The 12,152-nt window shown below is 37.7% G+C and overlaps 1 protein-coding gene across 26 annotated transcripts in view; it reads right to left on the reverse strand.

Moving 5' to 3' along the window:
* CADM1 (cell adhesion molecule 1) overlaps positions 1–12,152 on the reverse strand; it is a 336,780-nt gene that overhangs the window by 128,455 nt on the left and 196,173 nt on the right. The gene's annotated exons all lie outside the window — the stretch shown is intronic.

The following is a 12,152-nucleotide window of genomic DNA, read 5'->3' on the forward strand; positions in this document are numbered from 1 at the left end:
CTTTATACTGAAGAAAATTAAAAGTTCCTAACATAATATTCAAATCTCTGAAGGATCTACTGTAATCTGCTTCCTTGGCATTATTTCTCAAGGAATTACTCTCTCCACGTTTTGAGCAAACTAGCCTACAACATGCTTTTCTCTCACCATGACTCGGGGTTTCCTGTTTCCATGCTTTATCTAATGCTGGTCCTTCTGTTTAGAATACCTTCAACTATTAATACTATATTCTTAAATGCTACAAATCTTCCTCATTTGTCAATGCTCAACTTAAGGCTTCCTTTCATAAAGGCATTTTCTTTTCTTACATATGTTTTTAAGAGATAGAGTCTTGCTCTGTCACCCAGGCTGGAGTGCAGTGGAGTAACCATAGTTCACTATAACCCAGAACTCCTGGGTTTAAGTGATCCTCCTGCCTCAGCCTCTCGAGTAGCTGGGAATACAGGTGAGTGAAATCATGCCCAGCTATTATTTTTTAAACTTAGTAAGACAGGGTCTCACTACATTGCCCAGGCTGGTCTTAAACTCCTGGGCTCAAGCCCCCCAAAGTGCTGGAATTACAGGCATGAGCAACTGTGCGTGGCCCTATTCTAAGCCATTTTCTATCAGCCCCACTGGAAGTGAGTTCTCCCTCCACTGGAGTACTGCTATGCCTTAAGTGAAATCTGATCCCCAGTGTGGTGGTGTTGGGAGGTGAGGTGTAGTGGGAGGTGTCTGGGCTGTGGGGGCAGATGCCCCATGAACATCTTGGTGCTGGTTCTTGTTGTTCTTACGGTAGTAAGTTCTCACTCTGGCGAGACTGGATTAGTTCTTGTGAAAATAGATTATTTCCCTAGAGAGTGGGTTGTTACAAAGCCATACACTTTTCAGGTTTTCCCCTCTTTGCACATGTCTGCTTCCCCTTTCACCTTCCGTACCATGTTATGACACAGCATGAAAGCCCTCACCAGAAGTCAGGGACATGCCTTAGAACTTCTTGGCCTGCAGAACCATGAGCTACATAAAGCCCTTTTCTTTTCAAATTATCTCACTTCACGTACTCTGTTATGGCAACACAAAACAGACTGAGACAAGTACCATACCACTTTTTGAGTACATTCTTACAGAAATCAATGTATACTGTTTCTCTTATAATTAATCTACATGAATCTCATGCCTTTTTAGAGCGTGGACAGTATTTCACTTTTGAATCACACACACAGTCCTATACATAATGGGCTTGTCTTAATAAGTATTTGACAAGCAAATAAATAAATAAATCAGTGAATTAAATTCCTGACTTTCTACTGCCAATTTTTTTTAAACAAATGAGTGTTTAGCAGATTGCAGTATCTATGTGAAACAGGCTCCTTTTTTATCCAGTAAATATAATGCTTCAAATATTCCTAAAGCACACTTCCCTCCTTGCTATAAAGTATTTGGCTTTGAAGAATAAATTAGCACAAGGGTTTCACTGGATATGCAATAGAAAATTAACTTCTCATAAAATGGTTCAGTTCAAGTTTATTAGAAAGCTCTCAGTATTACTGTTTTGCTTTGCGGGAAATTTTGTGTTAACTATGATCAGAAATGGTGGAAAGCAGAGCTGCACTGACAGACCGTCTAGGATCAGAGAGACCTGGATGATGCAATTAAAAGGTGGACAGACAGGTAGACAGATGTTCAGCTGCATGATCAGGAACAAGATTCTATAAAAAAAGGCCTCTTTGATCATTAGAGATACTGCTATAATGAAGCCCTGGATACCTACTCGGTGTTTCTGCCGGCTCTCATTTCCAGCAGGTGTCTTATAGAGAAAATAAGGCAAACACAAACAGATCCACTGCCAGCTAGTCAAAGCTGCCTGGCATTTTTTGCTGTTGATTAAGCCACAAATAAAATCATACATGTTGTGCTTGTGACACAGGCAGAGTATGCAATTCCTGAATCATTACAGAATACATCTTTCTGAAATATTTCAGCACCCATTACTCTACTGAGATCAAGAAACTAATATATGTTCAACAGATTATCCTATGTGATCCAATGCATCCCTAAGGGCCAAGAACATGACACAAATTGTAAGCATCAAAATGGATTTAAAAGCCAAACACACTATGGGATGGTGAATTTGAGAAATGCAGGTAAACTGTGAATGAGTAGACAGAACGCTGGGGTTTAAGAATAACTAACTCTTGGTTATGTATAAGAATAGAGAGCTGCACTAATGTGGACCAGCCACAGTGGCAGAGATAAATGTCATTCATATTTGCCTCTAGACTGCACTGCATGGTCCCTTAGAAGTAACTTTGGCTTCTCATTTCATTTCTGCATAGTTTAAAATGAGAGTGGATTCTCTCCTCACACAGAGGCAGAATATGCGGTTTGTGAATTGTTACAGATTCACCACCAACTGACAGGGATGTAGGTGGTAATTAGGGATTCTCATGGGAATAATAGTTGCTGTGAATAATTCACAAAGTAGACTTAGACACAAGTCTCAGCAATGCTACTGACACCCTTCTGTGTTGGGCATGCCAATTCATCTCCTTGTCTTGGCTTCCTCATCTGAAACACAGGAACAATTGTAACACTTGTTATTTGTCTGGTAGGGATTTTAGGAGCGTAAATAAGATACTACAAGAAGCTATGTGACTCACAGTAGCATCATTTCTTACCGTTATCTGTTGACTGATTCTGGCTCTAAGGTTAGAATGAGGAAAAGAAGAAAGGGAAGAAGGCAGGGAGAGAAAGGGGATGAGACCCAGTCACTAGATCCTATTTTCACAGCTTGGGGCAGAGGTGAATGCCTCGGTAAATCACACTTTCAAAGACAGACAGATGGTCCTCTTTAACAACAACCTCTCCTCCTAGTCATCACTTCATCTTGTAAGAGACTTTAGCTCCGTATGTTCATGAATCATTGATCCTGTTACAATTGTAATGACACGAATATGAAAGATATGATTACATTTTACCAGCATGGTGAGTTTTTGAGAAAGAGATGGAAAGATACAACATTTTAAGTTACAGGTCGGAAAATCAGCAAAGACACCATTGTTTTCCTATTTCCTTCTCTACAGTTTACAGTTACAAAGCTCAGTCTCAACACACTTTAATTAGCCACTTGCTATCACATGGTATTTACTAAATATAGAAGGATGGGGAGAATGGCTGGCTGCCCTCCTTCTCAGTTACAATGGTTCCCTCTGCACCAGCTTTCTGTGAGCAGCCCTTCACACCACCACTTGAAATCTCAATATTATAGCCCAATCTGTGATGCTACCTGAACACTGTCAGGTCAGACTCTCTCGGAATACTAATATCGAGAAGATCACCATGACATCTGCCTACTGTAGGTAACAATGGCCAACCATAAAGGTAATCTTAAATTGGGTTCTTTTTCAAGATATCACTAACTCAAATTGCTTTTGTCATAGTTCTTTTCAAAAAAATATTTTCAATTTAGAACTGGAAGGAAACATGAAAGAGTGGGCCTGACTGGCCATGAAGTTCACTGCTATTGCAGTGCTAAATGGGCATAGACTGGGAAGACAAATGAAATAAGACAAATGCACACACTCCCTTATGCTCAAGTACAGTATTTAATACAGCTGAACACGGCATTTATTTTTATCTTTGGCAGGACCACAAATGGCCATTGACTTTATCTGCAGATGGGATATTCTCAAAAATATTTTTTCCTGCCCCACAGGGAGAACAATTTTTTTTCAGTTTATCAGCAGTGAGAATTGGTGAACACCGTGTGTGTACTTTTTCTCCTCTTCAACCATCATTAAAGATTAAACATCGGTAACTCAATAAATTCTAGAAAAAACAGCTGAAAATGCATGAGAATGACAAGACTACATACCAATATGCATCATGATGGAAAGATGTTTAAAAGGTATGTCCTCTAAATTAGGAGATATTTATATAGTATATAGAATCTCAAAGTTGCACTGCTTTATTATTTTGAAATTCATTCTTATATTCCTGCAGAGTTTTGCAGTTTGACCTATTTGTCTTAAGGTTGGACTGCATTATACATTCTTAAGCAGCAGAAGCAAGACAGAGATGGCCTTGAAAATCACCATCAACATTGTAATCAGTCTCTTTGATAGAGGTGATACAGAGCACTGACACTTTAGCCGCCATTTTCTCTTAAAATGGTATTCTCATTCATTTGAAGACAGAAGCAGAGGCCCCTGCCTGGAATTTGCAATGTTTAAAAATGGGAGAAATACACCATTTGATTCAATGTTCAGACATTAACAAAGTGCATTCAAAGAATCTAAATCAGAGAAAAAGAAAGAAAACTTACTTTGTAGGAATCTTTCCATAAAAGCATCCAAAAACTCCTTTCTGATTGAAAACTGTGATTTCAGATTAGCTACTCTAAACGTATTATAAAAAGCAAATGCAACAGATTTTTCAAGTTGATCCAGCCTAAATTAGGCTACAAATAGGGAAGTAAAACATTACAACAAAAACACAAACATAGATACACATAGCTCTCAGTACTATTCGCTACTTGGTGACGATGTGAATAAAATTCCTAGAGACCTACTGAAGATGAGAATTTTCAAGAAGCTCCTGCATCTAAATTACAGCAATGATTCCTACCCTCTTCATCATGAATGGTAACTACAAATAGAAGATAGAAACTCTTTTCTTGGCTTTTAGGCTTTAAATACAGCCTCACTTTAAACATGGATCCCATCATCTGTCTTTATAGACAGGAGAGAGTTTTCTAATAGGAGTGAAGGTGTAAGACGTTGCCTTGAGAAGGATAAAATTAAGGGGTCAAAGAAACCAAAATACAATTTCATGTTAATATCTGGCTCCCTTTCTCTCTTCTATACCAATAGACAGTGAATCTTTCTTCTTAAGCATGTACATCCCAGAAAACACGTACTATCCAAATTCTGTCCTGAAGAACTCTTGAAACAAAATTTGCGGGCATAATATTTTTCAACCTATACAAAGGGAATGCTCATATGCCTTATTTGCAATGTACTGTAACAGCCTCCATCTAGCATCATTATAACTAAGAAGCAAAACTATGAGAAGGAAAGACAACGAGAAAACGACAACATGGAGGGCTGCTTCCTCATAGCTTCATCGTGATCATCACTGATTGTGATCATCCTGAAGAGGGGAATACATTATTTAAAACTGTGAAATACACATGTAGGCTCTGGTTATAAAACTACATTTATCTTAGTAAAGCTCAATTTAAGGTGGGCCTCCAAACTGCAAAAGTTCTGAGGAGAAGGGAGCTTCTCTGACCATCTATGAAGCACTAGCCTTTCCCTGAACAAAGCATTTTGCCTCCCCACCCTGCCCAAATAGAACTTTAGCACCTCCTTTATCGCTCATAATTTCTTTTGCACTTCAGGGGATTTACACTGAGTGATGGCAGAAGAATCCCTAGTCTAAAGCAAAATTCTGTATTGATATTTAGGATGATTTGAGCATCAGCACATTAGAGTGAAGGCGTGGATGAAAGATTGTAGTTATTATTCGTAAAGCTGACTCACCCTCACAGAAGAGCCCACAGCGACTGAAAAGGGTTTTATTTTTTCAAAAGAGAGATAGGATAGTGTGAGTTGGCCATGGCAAATGAAAAAGCCCAGCTTCACTTTCTGTGTGTATGACACAGCCCGGGAGGCAAATAGGCATGACAGTAATGAGACTTGGATGTTGGGAAGTTTAGTTTGAAGAGCAGAGCACTAATGGTTTCCAGTCAAGATGTTCAATTCAGTCCTCTTCTAGTTTTACTTGAAGTCAAAACAAAACAAAACGAACAAACAAAAAATAACCCTAGTCTTCCAGAGTCTTTTGAGAGTGCATCACATAAAAGTATCTTGTGATCACCTACAAGGTGCAACATCACATTTATATCATATAAAACTGACATGTGGACCTTTGTACTTTACTGATCATATAGCCCCAAGCCATATTCTGTGAGCAGTAATATGAAATAGTGCATAAAAGCTGGAGTTCCAGGCTTACACAGAACTGAGTTCCAATCCAGTCTTCACAGTTCATTTGGTGTGTGACTTTGGCTTAGTTATTCAATTTCTCTAAGTCTCACCTTCCTCAGCAAAAAATAAAAATAAAACAGTAAAAAAGAGATAGCAGTATACACCCCATAACATTATAAGAATTAAATAGCAATGCACTCAAAATGCTTATCACAGAGTTTGAGGAAGCTTTTTGTTGTCCTGAATTGCTCTGTCTTGAGAACAAATATATTTATTAAAACTTTAGAACTATACATATAAAAAAATAAAATGTTACTATAATTTTTAATGAAATGAAAAATACATATGTACATATAAAAATTGTATCAGGTAAAGCATTCAGTAAACACACACACACACACACACACATTACCACAGTGCCTAATAATAATTTGAAAATTTTCATTACTACACACAGACACATAGAGGGGAACCAAACACACTGGGGCCTATTGAAGGGTGTAAGTTGAGAGGAGGGAGAGGATCAGGAAAAATGACTATTAGGCTTAATACCGGGTTGAAGAAGTAATTTGTACAACGAACCCCTGTGACACAAGATTACCTGTGTAACAAACCTACACATGGACCCCTTACCTATGTACTATTTTTATAGTAATTATGTGAAATAGAATTCCTCAGATTCCCATGTTTGTACCCATAAACCTATAAGAAAACTTACAAATAGCAAGTGCATCTTTTAAGCTGATATATCAAAGAAACTTGACGGGAGTTTTCCAGATTTTTCCAACAAAAATACAGAAGGAAAGGTATTATAGAGTCATGTCAGGCAATTAATCAAACAATTATATTTTCTAGATTTTGTCATGTTTATGGTATCTGTTAACTTTCTAAAGTTTGTACTTTGTTATTTTCTCATTCTAAATATTCATTTTCTTACCTAAAAAAAAAGAAAATGTTCATTATTGATTTTGTTTTCATTGTTGGGCTATTCTTATTAGCAAACCTGATAGAATATATGTAACCAGGGTGAAAAAATAAAGAAGACTGGTTGGCCCAGGTAAGGTCCTCAATGAAGGGAGAAGAAGTGATGAGAGAAAAACGGTGACGCATTACAGCAGCACTGGGTCACAGCCAGGAGCAAGGCTGTGTATGAGTGGGAAAATGTTGCCATCTCTGTGCTGCTCCCAGGTTAGGAGGAAGACACATTACCAGTTGCAATTACAAGATGCCAGAAGAAAAAAGGAAAGAAAATGAGCAGCTATTTCTGCTGCGAGACATGAAAACAAACCAACTGAGAAAAGTGCTTTGATGAGCAGAGTGTCTGCTGCTGGGTGTGTGGGCCGGATTCTACCTCATCCCCCAAAAGGGAGGCAACAAATAACCCCCCAGGTTCAGATTCAAATGGGTGTGATACAAAAAAGCCGGCCAAGTATACATTCTATTCTTAATAACCTTAAATCCTCTTCTCCTTTCTAGTGTAAAGGTTCAGCATATGAAGTTGGAAAGGGGAATAGTTTTAAGATGGCAAAGGATAGGGGAAACAATTCAATACCAGATTCCAGTATGCACGTAATCACTGAGATTTTCGGTCTGCGTTTGAAAAAATGATGTTTTTGCCCAAGAGCCAGTGAGCCATTGGCTGCCACAGACCATATAATGTGTTGACGCTCCCCGGTGGGCAAGCAGACAACAGGAAGGCACTTATCTGGTTGCGAAAATGCATTCCTTCTCCATATGCAAGTCTATTTTTCTTCCTGCAATAAACTACATTTGTTTGATCCCGTGTCTGATAGTTTTATAGTGTTTGTTCACATACTCACTAATTTGCAAGACTGGGTAATTTGCAATGGGTCTCATAGGTCATTAGTGCAAACGAACAGCATTCTGTAAAAGATAAAGCAAGAAAAACTGGCACTTGTCACAGTGCACAGGCAAACATCACATCTCAATTTAGGAACTTGATACCCCAAATCTATTCTTTCACAGGAGAAAAAGCAGATTTTACTCTCCCTCCCCCAGCCCTGTGCCCTAGTGGGAGGTGGGAAACGTTAGTGAAAGTGGTTCTAACCTACCTCTTTAATTTCCAGGTTGTAATATATTTTGAGAATATACAAATGTATGAATATCCTCACACTTGTCCACCCTAAACAGTTTACCATTTATATTTGAAACTCAAAAGAAGGCACAAAGGCCTCTTTCCTATACAGTCCCCTAGGCCTTCTTTTTGGCATGGAAAGCACACACATTTTTGCAAAATTACTCAATGTATACAGCTGTATTCTACAGTTTTCATTAAGAATTCAAGAGATGAAAACTGTTGGCTTCCATAGGAAGGTGACCAAATCTACAGGGATATTATGTACAAATAGTCTGGTTAGAATAATAAATGCCGCATGTGCTTTATAATGTTAGACATGTGCAACATGGATTCATTTGTGATGTGAGTCTCAGATTTTAAAAAATGGATCTTTGCCTGCCTTGAGATAAACTTAAGTAAATAATGTTTGCCATCAACTCTAAATGAAGAATGACAGTTAAATTTTATAATCATCTTCACAGCTTCAGGACTTACTTTATATTTTCTCAGGCTCATGACCCAAAGGTTGCCATAGCAACCAGGAAATCCTACCTTATCAAGCGCTTACATTTACATTCCTTGCAGCAGCTTCCCGTTATGAATTAAATCCATCATGGTCTTCTATTCTCAAAATAAAAAGTTCTTAGGATTATCTTGCAGAAACAAGGATCAAATGCTTTGATAGAAAAACACTATGCAAAAGTTAATTCAATGGTGGTTTTCTTTAGGAAGAGATATAACTATGGCATAATAAACAGCTTATGCCCAAACTTCCCAGCTTCAAAGAAAACTTAAATAGAGATTTTGTGCTAAAAATGACACATTTACTACCTATGCATTTCATCTTAGAATTATCAAAGAAATAATCTGATTGGGTATCAGATCTCAAACAGGTATATAAAGAATTAAAATTGTGTAAGATAAAACTCTGTTATATATACATATAAATATTAATACAATGATAACAAATATGTTAAATTCACAACTCAAATTAAAAAGAGGAAACAAGTGACAAGCTTCATTTTTATTAAATGCCTATCGTCAGACAGTTTTCGTCCTTGATTTTGGAGTAGTTAAATTACCAGGTAATATGAGATCACTGCCTTTGTGCTTATAGCTGTATGGAATCATTATGTAAACAATGGCAAAAATCTATTAACTGCCCATCTCTGACAAAAATGAAGGGTAAAGTATGGCTGCTCCTCTTAGTCAGTACTGCAATTCAAACTCTACAGACTATCTCAACCATACCAGAAATATACACCTAGAGAGGAGGCAATAGAAGCTCAGACGGCGAAATGAGAACTCATTCAACTAAGTGAGGAAACCAACTTCTGAGAGATACACTGAAATCCAAATCACCCAGAGCCCTCAAGTCAAAGTTTGACAAGTGCTTAATGGAGATGAGGTTGAGCTAGAAAAGTTAGATTCTAGCCTCACCTGCCATGCAACACTCAGAAGGCCACAAGATTATCTAGACTCCCACCTATGGGCGCCTTCCAGATCAGACAAGTCTCTGATTATATACACAGACCTCAACCCAGTTTGCATTGTCAGAAGGAACTTTCCTCTCACACTGGTTTTCATATGTATCTATCCAATTCTGTTTTTGAAATTCCTCTCCTTTTCTGTGTTTTCAGTCCTCTGCTTCCTCTAGTCAGTGTTTGCTTTTTTGTCCTTTTGGTCTCTGCTTCTTATTCTCTGCACTTTGATTCTCAATCTTTTCTCTCCTCTCTAGCTTGGAGAGTCACAGCACAATGAGATAAAGGATAAATAGAGCATTGGCTGGCCACAATGAAAGAGGGATTCTTTAAAGTTCTATTAAAATTGAGTTTCTTCTACCCACACTAGCTGCCTCCTCCCTTTGGTGTTTTCTGCAGCTAACAGAAAACTGGCATCTTGACCTCAAATTTTTTCAGAATGGGCAACAGCCCAATTCTAAAGCATTCAAAGAGGTGAAGCACCAAAGGTGCCCGCAATACTTTATTAGTGACTCATGTTAGAGCTGTAAACAGACAGGCCAGTCATTCATTTCAGGATATTTAGTTCTGATCGAATTCTGCTACAGTGTAAAAAGAATATGCAATGTAAACTTTTAAGCAGTATAATAAATAATTTTGATTCCTACACATTTTTCTATGTATCAAACTACTTTCAGCAGTAAGCATTACTTAACTTCAAAATTTTAATTAACGGATATCTGCAGGGAAAATATACCACACACACACACAAACACAAACACAGTCATGCACCATACAGCAATATTTTGGTCAATGATGGACTGCATATAGGACAGTGGTCCGAAAAGATTATAACACTGTATTTTTACTGTACCTTTTCTATGTTTAGATACACAAACACCACTGTGTTACAACTGATTACAGTATTCAATACAGCAACACATATACAGGTTTGTGGCCTAGCAGCAATAGGCCATACCATACAGCCTAGGTGTGTAGTAGGCTATACCATCTATGTTTATGTAAATAGACTCAGTGATGTCCATGCAGTGACAAAATTGCCTAACAATACATTTCTTAGAATGTATCCTTGTTGTTAAGCAATGCATTACTGTACATCACCTACTAAGATTGGCCAGGCGCGGTGGCTCAAGCCTGTAATCCCAGCATTTTGGGAGGCGGAGGCGGGTGGATCACGAGGTCAAGAGATCGAGACCATCCTGGTCAACATGGTGAAACCCCGTCTCTACTAAAAATACAAAAAATTAGCTGGGCATGGTGGTGCGTGCCTGTGATCCCACCTACTCAGGAGGCTGAGGCAGGAGAATTGCCTGAACCCAGGAGGTGGAGGTTGCAGTGAGCCGAGATCGTGCCATTGCACTCCAGCCTGGGTAACAAGAGCGAAACTCCGTCTCAAAAAAAAAAAAAAAAAAGATTAATGGTCATCAACTCACTTTTAGCAGTTCTATATTAAAGACATAGATATAATAGGAAAGTTTTTAAAAAAAGTTTAAAAAAAATTTAAAGGTTTTCATAGTCATTGGTACAGAACTGAATCTGGGATAACATTTATTTAGTACTGAATACGGTGTAAGAGAAAGGCCTTGTTTTTAGAGTTCTGGGTCACTGACAAGTAGGATTATCTAGGACTACTCTTCAATTAGTAAGCAAGAGGAAGTGTCAAAGAATTATCTCCTCTGACTAACTTAGAAGTTAACCAAAGCTTTACTCCAAGGGAAATTTCTGGAAAGCTCTTTGATAAGCATGACTTCACTATCAAGTAATGAAATTCACAAAGACATGTCAATGTCCAAACATATAGACATGCAACAGTTTTAATTTGGTTAATGCACTTTCTATTCATTACTTGGCCTCAGTAAAAACTTGGTATCCAACTTATGGATGCATTCCTTAATTACCCTTGCTTCACTTTTCAAAATGAGAAGGATTTAAGTTGTCCATCAATATTTCATACAGGGTAGCAACCAGCATTGATTGAGTGAGTGAGGAGTGAGTGAGTGATGTGGTCAGAATGTCAAAGAGAGAGTTGGCATCATGCAATCACATTCAAACAGTTACAGTATTTCAATCAGGCCAATCAAACATATATAATATTTATAACATATATTTAAATGCTTTCATTTCTACTTATCTGGATTTCCAGACTTGAGGGCAAACTTAATTTCCCAGAGATAGCTGTTACAGATATGCCTCTAAGCCATTTAAAACTATTTCTTAGCCATACTTGGTAAAAATATTTAAGTAGAAGTCGGCATTTACTATTACAAGAGCCTAAATAATTTTTAGCAATTTTCCTTTGCAAAAAGTAACTTGAAAAGGTTAAATGTCCCAGGTATCCAGATCTTATAAATCAGAAAGCATGTTCCTCAAAGGACCCTATATTCTAGCAGCAAGAACAGCAAAAATGCAGTTACCTTGTTTCCAGTGAGATAAGAAGACCAAAAATACAAATACAAAATTTAAAAATCTGAAGAACATTTTAAAATAAATTTTCAACTATTTAAGCCAGAAAAAATATATATATGCTGAAGCCCAGCCACTAAAATCAGCTAATGCCAACGTTCACAGTGTTTTTTATGTTTAGGATTAACTAAGTCCTAAGTATTCATGTTCTTTCTTCTTGTC

Source organism: Callithrix jacchus, chromosome 10, assembly GCF_049354715.1.
Source record: "Callithrix jacchus isolate 240 chromosome 10, calJac240_pri, whole genome shotgun sequence".
Classification (NCBI taxonomy): Eukaryota; Metazoa; Chordata; class Mammalia; order Primates; family Cebidae; genus Callithrix; species Callithrix jacchus.